Here is a 14991-nt window from a genome sequence, read left to right on the forward strand (position 1 = left end):
CATCAGAGACTATCCATGTGCAACTAACAGTGGGTAAAACTGCCTTCCAGTTTATAGCCTGCTACAGACCACCTTCCCAAACCCAGGAACCCCACTTGGCCTTCCTGAGAACACTGGAAAATATGAAGGTCTCTCCAAACACCATTATGTTGGGTGACTTCAACTACCCAAACATAGACTGGGAGCATTACTCTAGCTCCAACACCCTAGCCCAAAGGTTCCTAGAATTTATAAACTCAAATGCTATGGAACAACTTGTTACCATTCCCACAAGAGGGGAAAACATACTGGACCTAATCATCACCAACATGGGGACTCTATGCTCCAGACCAGAAGTGTACCCCTCACTGGTAATATCAGACCATAAACTAATCTCACTGGATATTCACATCCCGACCCCACCCCCTGCCCAGAAAACCACAGTGAAAAACTTCTCTAAAGCAAATTTCACACTGCTCAAAATCTAGGTGGAATCCTTCAAATCTCCTGGACCTGTGGAAAATACGGCCCAGACCGCAGAATCCTTTATAAATGCATTCTATGAACACCTTCAGGAATGCATGGATCATGCAATCAAAAAACAAAACCAAGACCCAATCCTCCAAAGGCAGACTTCCTGTCTGGTGGACCCCAGCCATAAACAAACTATACAATAGAAGGAGGAAGCTACTACATGATAGAGCAAAATCCCAAAAAGGGAAGGCATCTCTGATCAGTATTAGCAAAAAACTACGGGCACTCATAAAATCGTCTAAGGCCAGTTTCGAGAGAAAAATTGCAGAGGACACTAAGGATAATCACAAGGCTTTCTTTAGTTATGTTAGGAACCTGGGTGGGAATTCCCAGATATGCTCAGAATGAGTCCAAAATGACAAAAAATACACCGAACCCACAGACATTGTCAACATCCTATCTGATAGGTTCAGCGCAAACCCCCCCACCCACCAAAAGGGCAAATATCTATCCCAGCAGAGTGCTGCCCCCTGACATCCCAGATGCTCAGGTAAGAGCTGCCCTATCCAAAGCAAAACACACAGCATCAATGGGACCAGACGATGTCTCAGGCTGCTTCCTACATGAACTCTAAGAAGAGCTAAACCCAAACATGAAACTACTGTTCAATCTCAGCCTTACTACAGGATATGTACCCAAAGAGTGGCGTACAGCAACAGTGGTCCCTCTTCACAAAGGTGGTGCCTCAACGGATCCTGGAAACTATCTCCCCATAAGCCTGACTAGCTTGTTCTGCAAAGCTATGGAAAGGAACATCATGGACCTCATAAATAAAGATATTGGGGACCTACAGACACTGGATCCTACCCAGTTCGGCTTTGTTAAGGGCAGATCCTGCCTCTTAAACCTGGTCAATTTCTTTGAAACAGTCACCAAGGCCATTGATGAGGGGAAGGTGGTCCACACAGCCTACCTGGACCTCGCAAAAGCCTTCGATACAATACCCCACTCGGGCATTATAGATAAGCTCACCAGCTTAAATATAACCCCCTATGTCACCAGATGGGTTGCAAACTGGCTCAAGGACAGAACCCACATGGTTAGAATTGCTGGAGCCATGTCAGACTCCAAACCAGTTACAAGTGGCATCCCACAAGGCTCAGTCCTGGGACTTCTCTTGTTCGGTATATATTTCTCGGAGGTACAGGCCAACATGGAAGGACTGTGGCTGATCAAGTTCGCAGATGACTGCAAACTGGGCACCATAATCGACTCTCCAGCTGACAAAAGCATCCTCCAAAAGGGCCTCATAGAAACAGACAACTGGTGCCAGAGCCATGGCCTCAAGCTAAACACCAAAAAGTGTATAGTCATCCCCTTTGGCAAAAACAAAGTGCCCACAAATTACCACATAGGTGGTAATCCATTAAGTACAGAAGAAGTAATTAGGGACCTGGGGACCAAAGTTGATAGCAATCTCTCATTTGACAACCACGTGGCCAAAGTGGTTAGAAAAACATTTTATATAGCCCACCTAATCATGAACTGATTCACATCTAGATCAGGGGAGGTCATTGTGCCTCTTTACTCATCCCTCATCGGGCCTATAATTGAGTACAATGCCCCTTTTGGGATGTACCTTACCAGACACCTGCAGCAACTGGAAAGACCCCAAAAGTACCTCACCAAGAGGATCAAAGGGCTCAAACAGATGCCATATGCTGCCCGGTTAAAGAAACTCCAGCTCTACTCAGTGGCATACCGCCTGCTCAGAGGCAATCTGTGCCTGACATATAAAGCCATGTCCAACCCGGAATTAATGGACATGCTGCACCTCAGAAAATTCAAATCCCATCGAGCTATGCGCTCGAGAGACTTGAACCTCAGAACTGAAATAAATAGGACATGCTGGAGGGACAGATTCATAACCCAGAGGCTAACTTCACTCTGGAATAAAATCCCAGTCCACGTTAGGCAGAGTCCCTCATTGACTCTCTTCAAGAGGAATCTTGATGAGTGGATGGGAGATTGTAGGTTTACCCCGGGTATCATTTCAGTGTCACTGTTAGACAGAGGCACAGTATACTAACCTCAAAAAAGGGCATAGCAAAATTAATTTAAAATGGGTGGCGAAAGCCAAACACACTCTGGCTAGGCTTATAAATGCCCTAGGGTAGATAGCCTAGTATGAACCTATGAACCTATTAGTCATAGCAAACTCCTGTAAATTTAATTCATCAACCATAATGTTACTGACTTGCATCATACCCTTATTACTCAAAATAGGTACAAAATATCCACTTTTTCTCTTATTTTTTACCTCATCCATAATTTGTTCAATTACTTTACCTGGATATCCTCTTTTAACAAATATCTATTTAAGTATATTGCATTCCTCCAAAAAGGTATCCCAAACAGTGGTCATATGGGCCGCCTGGGCAAACTGATCCTTAACTACTGCCCATTTTTGTTGGAACGGGTGACAACTACTGAAATGGAGGAAGCTGTTAAAATAAGTGTTTTTATGGTAGATTTTAGCCACAAAACTATTAATTTCATCTTTTGTTGGTAGAATATCCAGGTAGGGAATATTCTTAGTATTTATCGAATGTGTAAATTTCAAAAAAATTGTTGTACTATTAATATAGTCAAGGAAGGACTCAACCATCTCATTTGGTCCTTTCCACAAAATTAGTATATTGTCCAAATATCGTATGTAACATTTACAAAATGAAAAATATTGAGATTGATACAGATATCACTTCTCCCATTCTAACATAATAATATTGGCATATAGGCCCCCACATGAGGGTTCCATTGCCATCCCTTCATTCTGTAAGTAATTCTCATTCAAACAGGATTAAATAATTTTTTAAAATTATATCCAGCATCTGTTCATATAAATGCACTTTGTCCTGCATGATGTTTTTGGTCTGTAAATATTCACAAAACCATAGTAATCCCACCTCATGAGGCATTACACTATAGAGATTAACAACATCAATTGTAATGAATAAATATTAATTTTTAAACTCAATAGCATCAATTTTCCTTAAAAAAGCCCACGAGTCAATACAAATGTTGGGTTCATCCCACACAAATTTACTGAGCTCCTTGTCAAGGTACTTCTCTATGGGGTATGTAATGGAGCCCCGAGCATCCACAATAGGCCTCATAGGTGGCTGTTGTATGTCCTTTTGGATTTTTGGGGCTCCAAAAATAGTTGGAGTAACTGGGTATTCTACAGAAATGTAACGTAATTCACTAATGGAAATAAGTCCATCTATAAACATATCCTGTATAAAACCTTTTATTCTCCTATAATCTCCATTCATTTCATTTAAGAAGCTCTTAGTATAAGTGTCAGTATGCAAAATCTCCAGCATCTTACTATAGTAGTCCACCAAATTCATAATGACCACCCTGCCCCCCTTATTCGGCTTCATAATTCTAACACCATTATTGTGAACAAAAAAAAAAGCAGATTTGAATTCTTCTTCATGGTTTAAATTCCCATACACTTTATTCAGACTAGACTTAGTATTAGAATCCATACTGAGTTCTTGAAAATCAAGTTCACAAACCCTTTCAAATAGTGTTAAAGTCAGATGTATGGGCAGATTATAAGTGCTAGAGATTTTGAATGGATCACTAATTGGGTCTAAATTGTTAAACATGATGTTAAGATTCAATTTCCTGACATACTGTTTTAAGTCCATCAGGGTGTGGACCAAATTAATTGATTGGTCCGGAACAAAAGTAAAACCTTTAGCAAAAATATCACACATGGTCACATTAAGAATTAATTCAGAATAGTTATAGACATTAAAATCCTTCTCAGAATTATAGTTCATTGTCAAAGGTGGTAATAGACAACCATTCCTACTGTCATTCATATCCAAATTAACTATGTCAAACATTGATGTCTCTATCTCCCCCTCCAGGAGTTCCTGTTGGTCCTACTGTTTTTCGTTTTCCCCCTCTTTCCCTGGTAAGTATTGAAACAAACTCTTCCCTGTTGTTGTTGAGGTCTCTGCTGATTCATAATCCATTCCGAGCACCTCAGGGGTGGGTATTGCCTTTCATCTAAAAAATCATTATCAAAACTATCCAGTTCAGTGACCCCATTGACATTTTGGTTAATATTATTATAATGTTCAACATTACTTTTATTTTGTTGCCATACCTGTGATGGTGGTGGTCGGGGGTAAGCTGAATTATCATCATATTCTTTTTCATCCCTAGCCAACTTCTTAATCTTCCTATTTTTATTAGTAACATCTGTTCATCAATAGACCGAAAAATGTGACAATAGTCAAATTTATTATTTGGAAAAGCAGGCAAATTTATCAAAAAGACGTAACAAGTCCTTGTGAAAATCAAAGCCTGCTACAAGCCCTGTAGGTAGCTCCACATCCTAAGGCCCTTTGGGACCTTTCTCTGATTCAGACACTCTTTAAAAAACATTTTGTCCATCTGTAGATTTTTTATTTTAAGAAGATAACGATGAAATTCATTTAATTGGTCAAGCAGGCTAGTATTAGAAGTTCTGGTGCTACTTAACAAACCACAATCATCTTTAAGCCATTCTGTTAATGTAGGTGTATTAAAAACACCAGCATTAACTTCAACAGCAGTCATACCAAGATCAATAACATTATGGGTGATGAATTAAATTTACAGGAGGTTGCTATGGCTAATACTGTGGAAATTAATACTATTATAACAAGGACATCTTATCAAAATAGTTTTCTAACTACCTATAATAGGGATGCATATGCCATTAAGAATATTTTAATTAAGAATTGAGAGTTTATAAGGAATGAGAAGGAAATGAAGGATATTTTAGGAGAAGCTCCCATTTGTGTATATAAAAAGGTCATTGCTTAAAGAATATGTTTGAGTACAATAAACCCTAACAAGGCAAAGGATACATGCATAAATGTCGCATTTGCAACTTTTGCAAAAATATTTAAAAAACTGAAGCAGTGGAGGTAAATGGGATGAAAATGTGGGTTAAAGGAACATTTTCTTGCTCAACAGAGAGAGTGGTTTATTGTGCCCTCTGTAGCAATTGCCCATGTTTTTATATCGGTAAAACCGAGTGTAGGTTGAAAAGTAGAATAGGAGAATATCTAACGAATATACGTGATGGCCATGAGTGTAATGTACTGGAAAAACACATTATGGCATACCCATAACATGATTTTAAATGTGTGGTATTGGATACTATAAATATTGCCCCTAGGGGAGGAGCCTGGCCATATTTACTTGAAAAAATAGGATTATCTTGGCAGCTTCATCTTAATTCAGTATATTGGCCAGGCTTAAATGAAAATGTGTCAATTAGTAGTCTACTAAAAATAAAAGCATTGTGTAGACACTAATATTTGAATATCTATGATGTATCTGCATTTGTGGTTTACATATATATGTATATATTCTTATTTTTATAGTTTTACTGATATTTGTTACCTATTTATATATTTTATATATATTTTTAGGATATTAATATGTATTTATAGGTTTTGATTACATTTCCCTGATTTTTATATATACATCTATTTATTCAGCTTGGTTTTGCCTACTTCCCTTTAACCACTTATTTATTTATTTATGTATTTATTTATTTGCTCATGCACTTTTCATGTATTCATAATCTTAAGTATAGGTATTTTTATATTTTACAAGGTAGCTACGAAATTTTATGAAATTAATTTTTCTTGTTATATGCCATAGATTTTGGACATATTTATAACCGTTACGGTACTATTTTAGGTTCTGGAACACTATTGTTGGATTTTAATACTGTTACTTTAAATATGGTTAACCCTGTTAGCTGGAAATGAGGTCATCTGGTTTTAAATTTAGTTCTGTTTGTATTAGCCTTATCTGATGAAGTCTCTCTGACTGTTTAAATCGAGATGAAAGTGCTTATTTCTGCCTTAATGCTGTAATCCCTATTACTCGTAAGTATAGTCAGACATCTGCATCCTGATGTAAACATGATGGTTACATACCTGATGGAGTGCAGTACTCCTCTGTTGATATGTGCTGATAGTTAATACTTTGCATACGCGTGGTCGGTGTGAGGAAAGTCTTATACAGCATGGTTCCCCATAGCCAGTTACTTGCCTTTTTAACATGCTTCTCATCAGCAAGTAATTGCCTCTTAACCAATCTGTGGTTCTTAAATGCCAATTGCAGCCAAAACAACTGATTTACACAAACATCAGCCAATCACATGCAACCACAGTAAATGTAGATTAGGGGCCCTTTCTGATATGTTATGCTGGACATTACTGGAGTGAGGAGACTACTTCATTGCAGAGAGTAGGTCTGTCGCAGCAACTTTTACATAGAAATGGTTGTGATACAGGCTGTAACTGCTGCTGCAGGATATAGGCATAGGCAGAGAGTGTGAACACTTTGAAGGATAGCAAGCTGTAAGAGTAACTGTGGGATCTGTGTCAGCCTTGTTGTAGAGGCAAAGCCAAAATGAGGCTTTCCTTTCCAGTCCAGTTAAGGCATGTATTTAAGGTAAGTATATTAGGCAATGGTATCATTAGCAGAGTACTAGGCCACATGTTTGTTGTGTCTTTGAGTAACATTAGGGATTAATATAACAATATATCTCTACGATTACCCTGTCCTCTATTGGTCCATCTTAAATTCAGTTTCCCTATATTACTCTAGCATGTCCAAAGGTCAGTCAATGGTTTCCTCTTCAGTCCAGCTGGTGAATCTGGGAATTTTGAGGCAATGTTACAACTGTCTCATGTACACGGACAACCTTCTCCAACTCCAAACTGGTTCAAATGTATGTGAGAGATGCAACTATTTAGCCAAACTGGAGGCTGAGCTCTCTCATCTCAAAACTGGTGTAACCAGTCAGGAGGAGAAGGTAACCTCACACAACACAATTCCAGTATCACATAGTCCCACCACATCAGCGAACCAAACCCATAAATACACAAAAACATACTCGGAGGCTCTAAATAAAAATCTGCCTAAGCAACAGAGACTTCCAAAGCAGACATCCAAGCAAACGCTACCTCAAAACAAAACAAGCACAACACATAGCCCACAAAGTCAGTGTGCCAAGCAGCCACAGCCCTTAAGGCTGAATAACACACCTGATACTCTTGTAATAGGTGACTCTATTGTCAGACACACTGACGTCCCTCTCACCAGGCTGAATAAAGAGAAAGTCACAGTGAGCTGCCTGTCAGGTGCTAGGATCCGCCAAATAACGCAAGCACTCAGGTCACTCCAAAGCAAATACAAATATGACTCAGTCATTGTACATGCTGGTGTGAATGACCTGAGACGTACCTCCCTGGACTACATGAAAAGAGACATAGAGGAGCTCTCTGATCATGTAGCCCAGGCTGGTATGACCCTGACCTTGAGCAGCATCTTACCCTCACCTAGAATGATGCCACAGTACAAAGACAAAATGATCGATTTTAACAACTGGCTAAAATTTTGGTGTCATTCAAAGGGGATCCAGTGTCTGTCAGCCTGGGATGACATGCTCGACAAGCCACGTTGCTTCACTAGGGATGGCTTGCACCTGTCACCACTGGGCTTTCGGATATTGGCAAAGGCTCTTGCCACCCCATAGTGCCTTTTGTAGGCAAGGCTCAAAAATCAAACCCACCCCCATAGACAGCACAAGGAACAAGAAACTAAGGGTAATGCTGCTTAACGCCAGAAGTCTTAACCTCAAGATGCATGCACTCAAAGCTCTCCTCAGTATGGAGAACATCAATATCTGTGCAGTGACAGAAACCTGGTTCAAGGCTCCAGAGAGCACCCCAGCACTACCAGGCTATACCTCATATCATGCTTTCCGACCCCAAAACCCGTACAGAACCACAAAAGGAGGGGGAGTTTCCATATTTATCAAGGATATCCACACCTCCAGGTTAGTGGCATTGCACGAAGTATCGGAGACCATCCATGTGCAACTAACAGTGGGCAAGACTGCTTTTCAGTTTATAGCATCCTACAGACCACCCTCTCAAAGTCAGGAATCCCACTCGGCTTTCCTGAAAACATTGGAGAACATGAAGATCTCTCTGAACACCATTATATTGGGTGACTTCAACTACCCAAACATTGACTGGGAGCACTACTCAAGCCCAAGCACCTTAGCCCAAAGGTTCCTGGAAATTATAAACTCAAATGCTATGGAACAACTAGTCACCACTCCCACAAGAGGGGACAACATACTAGACCTGATCATTACCAACATGGGGACTCTATGCTCCACACCAGAAGTATATCCCTCATTGGTAAGATCAGACCATAAATTAATTTCACTGGATGTCCACATCCCAACCCCACCCCAGCCCAGAAAACCACAGTGAAAAACTTCTCAAAAGTGCACTTCTCACTACTCAAAACCGAAGTGGAATCCTTCAAGGCCCCAGGGCCAGTGGAAACTATGGCCCAAACTGCAGAATCCTATATAAACGCATTCTATGGACATCTCCAGGAATGCATGGATCATGCTATCCCAAACAAAACCAAGACCCAATCATCCAAAGGCAGGCGTCCAGTCTGGTGGACCCCTGCCATAAATAAACTGTACAACAGAAGGAGGAAGCTACTACATGATAGAGCAAAATCCCTAATAGGGAAGGCATCTTTGATCAGTACTAGCAAAAAATGACGATCCCTCATAAAATCCTCCAAGGCCAGCTTCGAGAGAAAAATTGCACAGGACACCAAAAACAATCATAAGGCTTGTACAGTTATGTTAGGAACCTGGGATGCAACTCCCAGACTTGTTCTGAGTTGATTCTAAATGACAAAAAATACACTGAACCCACAAACATCGCCGATATCCTGGCAGACAGGTTCAGTGCAAACTTCTCCACCCCCTCCCCCCCAAAAGAGCAAGTATCTATTCTGGCAGAGGGCTGCCTCCCAAACATCTCTGATGCTCAGGTAAAGGCTGCCCTCTCCAAAGCAAAAAACACTGCTTCCATGGGATCAGATGGCATCCCAGGTTGCGTCCTACATGAACTCCAAGAGGAACTAATCCCTCAAATAAAACAGCTATACAATCTCAGCCTCACTACAGGATATGTATCCACAGAATGGCGTACAGCAACAGTGGTCCCACTCCACAAAGGTGGAGCCTCTACGGACCCTGGAAACTATCGCCCCATAAGCCTGACTAGCTTAGTCTGCAAGGCTATGGAAAGGATCATCATCGAGCTCATAAACAAAGACATTGGGGACCTACAGACACTAGATCCTACCCAGTTCGGCTTTGTCAAGGGCAGATCCTGCCTTTTGAACCTGGTTGACTTCTTTGAAACAGTCACCAAAGCCATAGATGAAGGGAAGGTTGTCCACATAGCCTATCTGGACCTTGCAAAGGCATTTGACACAATACCCCACTTGGGCATCATAGATAAGCTATCCAGCTTAAATATAAACCCCTATGTCACAAGATGGGTCACAAACTGGCTCAAAGACAGAACCCACAGAGTGAGAGTTGCTGGAGCCATGTCAGACTTGAAACCGGTCACAAGTGGCATCCCACAGGGCTCTGTCCTGGGACCGCTCTTGTTCGGTATATACTTTTCTGAGGTACAGGCAAACGTGGGAGGACTATGGCTCACCAAGTTCGCAGATGACTGCAAACTGGGCGCCATAATCGACTCTCCAGCTGACACAAACATCCTTCAAAAAGGTCTCACAGAGACAGATAACTGGTGCCAGCACCATGGTTTAAAGCTAAATGCCAAAAAATGTATAGTCATACCCTTTGGCAAAAACAATGTGCCCACAAATTACCACATAGGTGGAAACCCATTAAGTACAGAGAAAGTTATTAGGGACCTGGGGACCCAAGTTGATAGCAATCTCTCCTTTGAAAACCACATTGCCAAAGTGGTTAGAAAGACCTTCTACATAGCCCACCTCATCACGAAGGGTTTCACATCTAGATCAAGAGAGGTAATCGTGCCCCTTTATTCATCCCTCATCAGGCCCATCATAGAATACAATGCCCCTTTTGGGATGTACCTTACCCGACACCTGTAGCAATTAGAAAGACCCCAAAAGTATCTCACCAAGAGGATCAAGGGTCTCAAACAGATGCCATATGCTGCTTTGTTAAAAAAAAACTCCAGCTCTACTCAGTTGCATACCGCCTACTTCGAGGTGATCTATGCCTGACATACCAAGCTATGTCAAATCCAGAATTAATGGACATGCTCCACCTCAGTAAATCTAAATCCCTTAGAGCCACATGCTCGAGGGACTTGAACCTCAGCACAGAAATAAATAGAACTTTCTGGAGGGACAGGTTCATAACCCAGAGGCTCCCTTCGCTCTGGAATAGAATTCCAGTTCATGTGAGGCAGAGCACCTCACTGAATCTCTTCAAGAAGAATCTCGATAGGTGGATGGGGGATCGTAGGTTTGTCCCAGGGATTACTCCCATGTCACTATTAGACAGAGGCACAGTAAACTATACCTTAAAAAGGACACAGTATACTCAAATCAAGGGGTGGCGTAAGCCATACAGAATCAGGCTAGGCTTATAATTGCCCCAGGGCAGATAGCCTAGTATGAACCTATGAACCTAAACCTAATATGCCACCATTTGGGCAACTGTCAGGCCATGTGTTTCAGTCTGGTAGTAACTTGGAGTGTGTATGAGGGCAGTCCATGTTGAAAGCAGGTACTTCAAATGTGTGTGTTAGGTGTGCAGCTGTGCTAATCAGCACTGTGAGTTTGAAAGAATTGTAGGCACTCCGATTGGGTGGCCATGGTGGTGCAGCAGTTAACGTTGTCGCCTCACAGCAAAAGGTTCTCTGGTTTGATTCTTGGCTGGGGTGCCTTCTGTGCAGAGTCTGCATGTCCTCCCTGTGGTCGCATGGGATGAGGACAACATAACTGCATTGTCAAGCCAATTGGGCCAAATTATGTGTGTCCAGTAGAGATGTGTGTGAAATGGACCTGACACTTTATGCACTTATACTTTTGCTATAGCGATATGTGAAATGTGTTTCTATCTTCAAGCCTGTGACCTCCATCAGTGAAATGCCACCAATAAAAATGAAACAATATATTTATTTTTTGGGATAATTACTCAAATTTTTTTAAGGTGAGAGTGGAATGTTGGGGAAGGAAAATAGGTATGTGTGGGGGAGGTAAGTTGGGTAGGTGAGGATGCATTTGCAGACAGACTAGACAAGCAAGACAGCAGACAGGGGTGGTGTAGGAATGGTTGTCTATTACCACCTTTGAGGGGGTGAACACCTTGGATGGGGAGGGTGTTGGGGAATTGAAGTCCCATGTGCCTCCACAAGGCAGTAGCATGACTCACATCCCCTCCCATGGGACTGTCTGCACTGCTCAGTCACTGCCTTGGGGGTGGTAGTGTTGGAGGCTGGGCACGAGAGTGAGGCTGCCCCACCACATTGGCCAGTATGTCCTCAATCCATCACAGGTGGTGGTCAAACCCATGGTACACTATCCTGCACACCAAAACTGGCAGCAAAGCCCAGGTGACAACTCTGCCTCCACCACTACTCCTGGGAGGGGGGGGGGCTGGCTCCATCCTGTGGGGTGACGCCGCAGGCAATGCAAGGGCAGGAGAGGGGCACAGCATGTCTGGGTCGCAGATGTGATGAGACCTGGTGCCACAGTTGGATGAGGCAAGGTAGGTGGATCAGCCAGAACCAGCCTACCTTGATGTGCTGTGGTAAATGAGGTATAGCAATAATTAAGGTTAGTAATAACCAAACCATTGTTAGTATTAACAGAACATCATATTTATCAATCCAAATACATATCAATGTATATTATGTGTAAGACAACATTAAGTAACATAACAGTCAGTATGTTAACAGCATGCCAGTAAGAATTAAACCATAAGGTCAACAATACAGTTATTTTAACAAACTATGTTAATATTGAATCATAATAAAACATAACAATAATAAATCAAATTTAATGAAAATATAGTGAGTTTAACAAAATATGTTACTATTAAATTATAATAATCCATAACAATAATAAATAAATGATGATATGGGGTGGGGATATATAGAGATAGAAACATTCCATTGCCAACAATGGAGACTATAGCCCTGAAACATTGATAATACATACTCTACAGGTGTGCAGTGTTAGTTTTGAGTACAGTGGACACAATTCTCCTATGGCTGATGTAGCATGTACATACCTCTCAAGTTGTTAGCATGGGTCAGTATGGGCCAAACAATAACAAATGCAGGTACATGACTACACAGAACACTTTCACATAATGTGGACTTATATAACTACCAAGGTATACCGTAATAAGAATTGGTAATCCATTGCTTTCCAGGTAATCATTTTTCTGGTAATCCTGTGACAGATGGATTAGGCAGTTTTAATTACACTATGAGAAATTGTGACACTTGAGAGGCATGTTTGTGTACAGTAAATAAGCTAGACATCTATCATGCCTTAGTTGGCAGGAATGGGAATAGAACCTGATAGTTGTGACTGCAGGGGACAGTTGCAAGAAAATTTAACAATTGACTGCAGCAACTTAGTACAGACATGCAAGGAATACAGCCGTACTGAAAATATTTAGAAAGATTTCTTTAGGAATCAACAATGCTGCTTAACACTTTATTGGCATTGTTGATAAGTGTCTGTGAAATGTAAACACAATCATATGTGCTCATAACATGGGCTACCTCAACCATATACCTTTTGTTCCTGGAGTGGTAGAAAATTAGAGCATTATGTGACAGAATTTGTTTTGTATTCTAGAATTATTATAATCTTATACTTAGTTGCAGTGACAGAACACACACATGCATGGACGACAGCTGTACTGCACTTATTAAAACAGATTTCTTTAGGAATCAGTAATGCTGCTTAACACTTTGCTGATAAATGTCTGTGAAGTCCACACACAATATCTGTCCATAAAGTGGGCTACCTCACCCATATACCTTTATTACCTGGAATAGGAGGAACAGAGAGCAATATAGAGCATAGAGAAGCAATGCATACAGCTCTACTGCAGTGGTTATGACAACACAATCCTGCTGTATGCCATTTTGCTTACTATTATTGGTATTGTTTATTGCAATACAGTTGTTATTGTTCATTTATTGCACTACAGCTCTAATTACCCATTTATTACACTACAGTTCTACTTGTCCATTTACTACACTACAGTTTTTATTGTGTATACTTTACTGCAATAAAAGCTTTACTCTTTCTTGCTTATTGCACTGCAGTTAGCATAATCAATCCATACTTAACACACTCATGACACAACCTGGCCAAGCACCAGGCATGGGACTCAACAATGCGGGCTTTCTCAGCTGCAGATGTTGGAAATGAAGCACACCATTATGCATACTAGTTTTGCAAGACATTCAGGTTGAGGTTTGATAAAAAAAGTGGAAAACATACTTTCGTATTTCTGAGTCATTCCCAGTGTGTGCCTCTTGGACCCAGGTGTCCAAGGTTCCCCTCTTTCTCCTCTTCAGGTTGTTATAATGGTAAAAAAATTACTCAACAGTGCAGGGAATACCAGTAGCACTGCTATGTTCCCTGGCCAACTGGTCCCAGGTGTCCATCTTACATTCTGAGCTCTTGAAACTGCTCTGCATAAGCCCGGGTTCATAATTTTTAACCAGGAGCTCAACAAAGACCCTGGACTCTTAAATACCTTATCTCTGCACCTAAAAGCATGGACCCTCTCCAGCAGCACCTGGCATATCTGCTGATAATCAGACTCCAAAGAATGGTGCAGAATTCCTGTCTATTGCACCTAACATAGATTGTTTTTCCACCCTTACATGTCATTGAGTAACATTCAAAAAGTGCCTCATTGCTTAGCAGTGTGCAAACCAGTGAAGCAGAGCTATGCAGTGCAAAAACTTGCACAACTGAGTTTTAGCTAAGCTTAGCACCACACAAATAGCAGTAGCAGTTAGCATTTTTGAGTGTTCAGCACAGTACAGCAGTGCCATATTTCACAAATTTGATTTTAAAATTAAACATATATAATAAACTAAATTAGAGACATCTTATAACTGCTATGGACTCAAACCCAGGACCTACTAAGCATTAGACTATAACTCTACCAGTTTAGCTACTTGGATATTATGAAAACTAGTATATCTTCACATATACTACTAGATTACATGTTAGCATTTCTGAGCACCACACCATGCAAACATGCTTAATCAGACCTAGAAATAAATAGTTAGTCATATCTGGTGTCTATTTTTAGATATCTGGTAACTATTGGCTATGTATGTATGAGCGCCTCTTGGCTCTGCGGCACTTCATGCCATGCAGCACAAACAGCAATTTAAAAAAAAATAATTATGATAATTACATCCAGCTTCTATTTTTAGATGTGTAGCAGTTATCAGCTGTCTATATGTGAGCACAGCTAGGCATTGTACTCTCCACGTCACTCCACTCAAACATACAGAGAGGGAAAAAAATCATAAAAATAAAATATTACACATTTAAAACAATTCACAGCAT

Source organism: Protopterus annectens, chromosome 6.part0 (assembly GCF_019279795.1).
Source record: "Protopterus annectens isolate FY-2018-M chromosome 6.part0, PAN1.0, whole genome shotgun sequence".
NCBI lineage: Eukaryota > Metazoa > Chordata > Ceratodontiformes > Protopteridae > Protopterus > Protopterus annectens.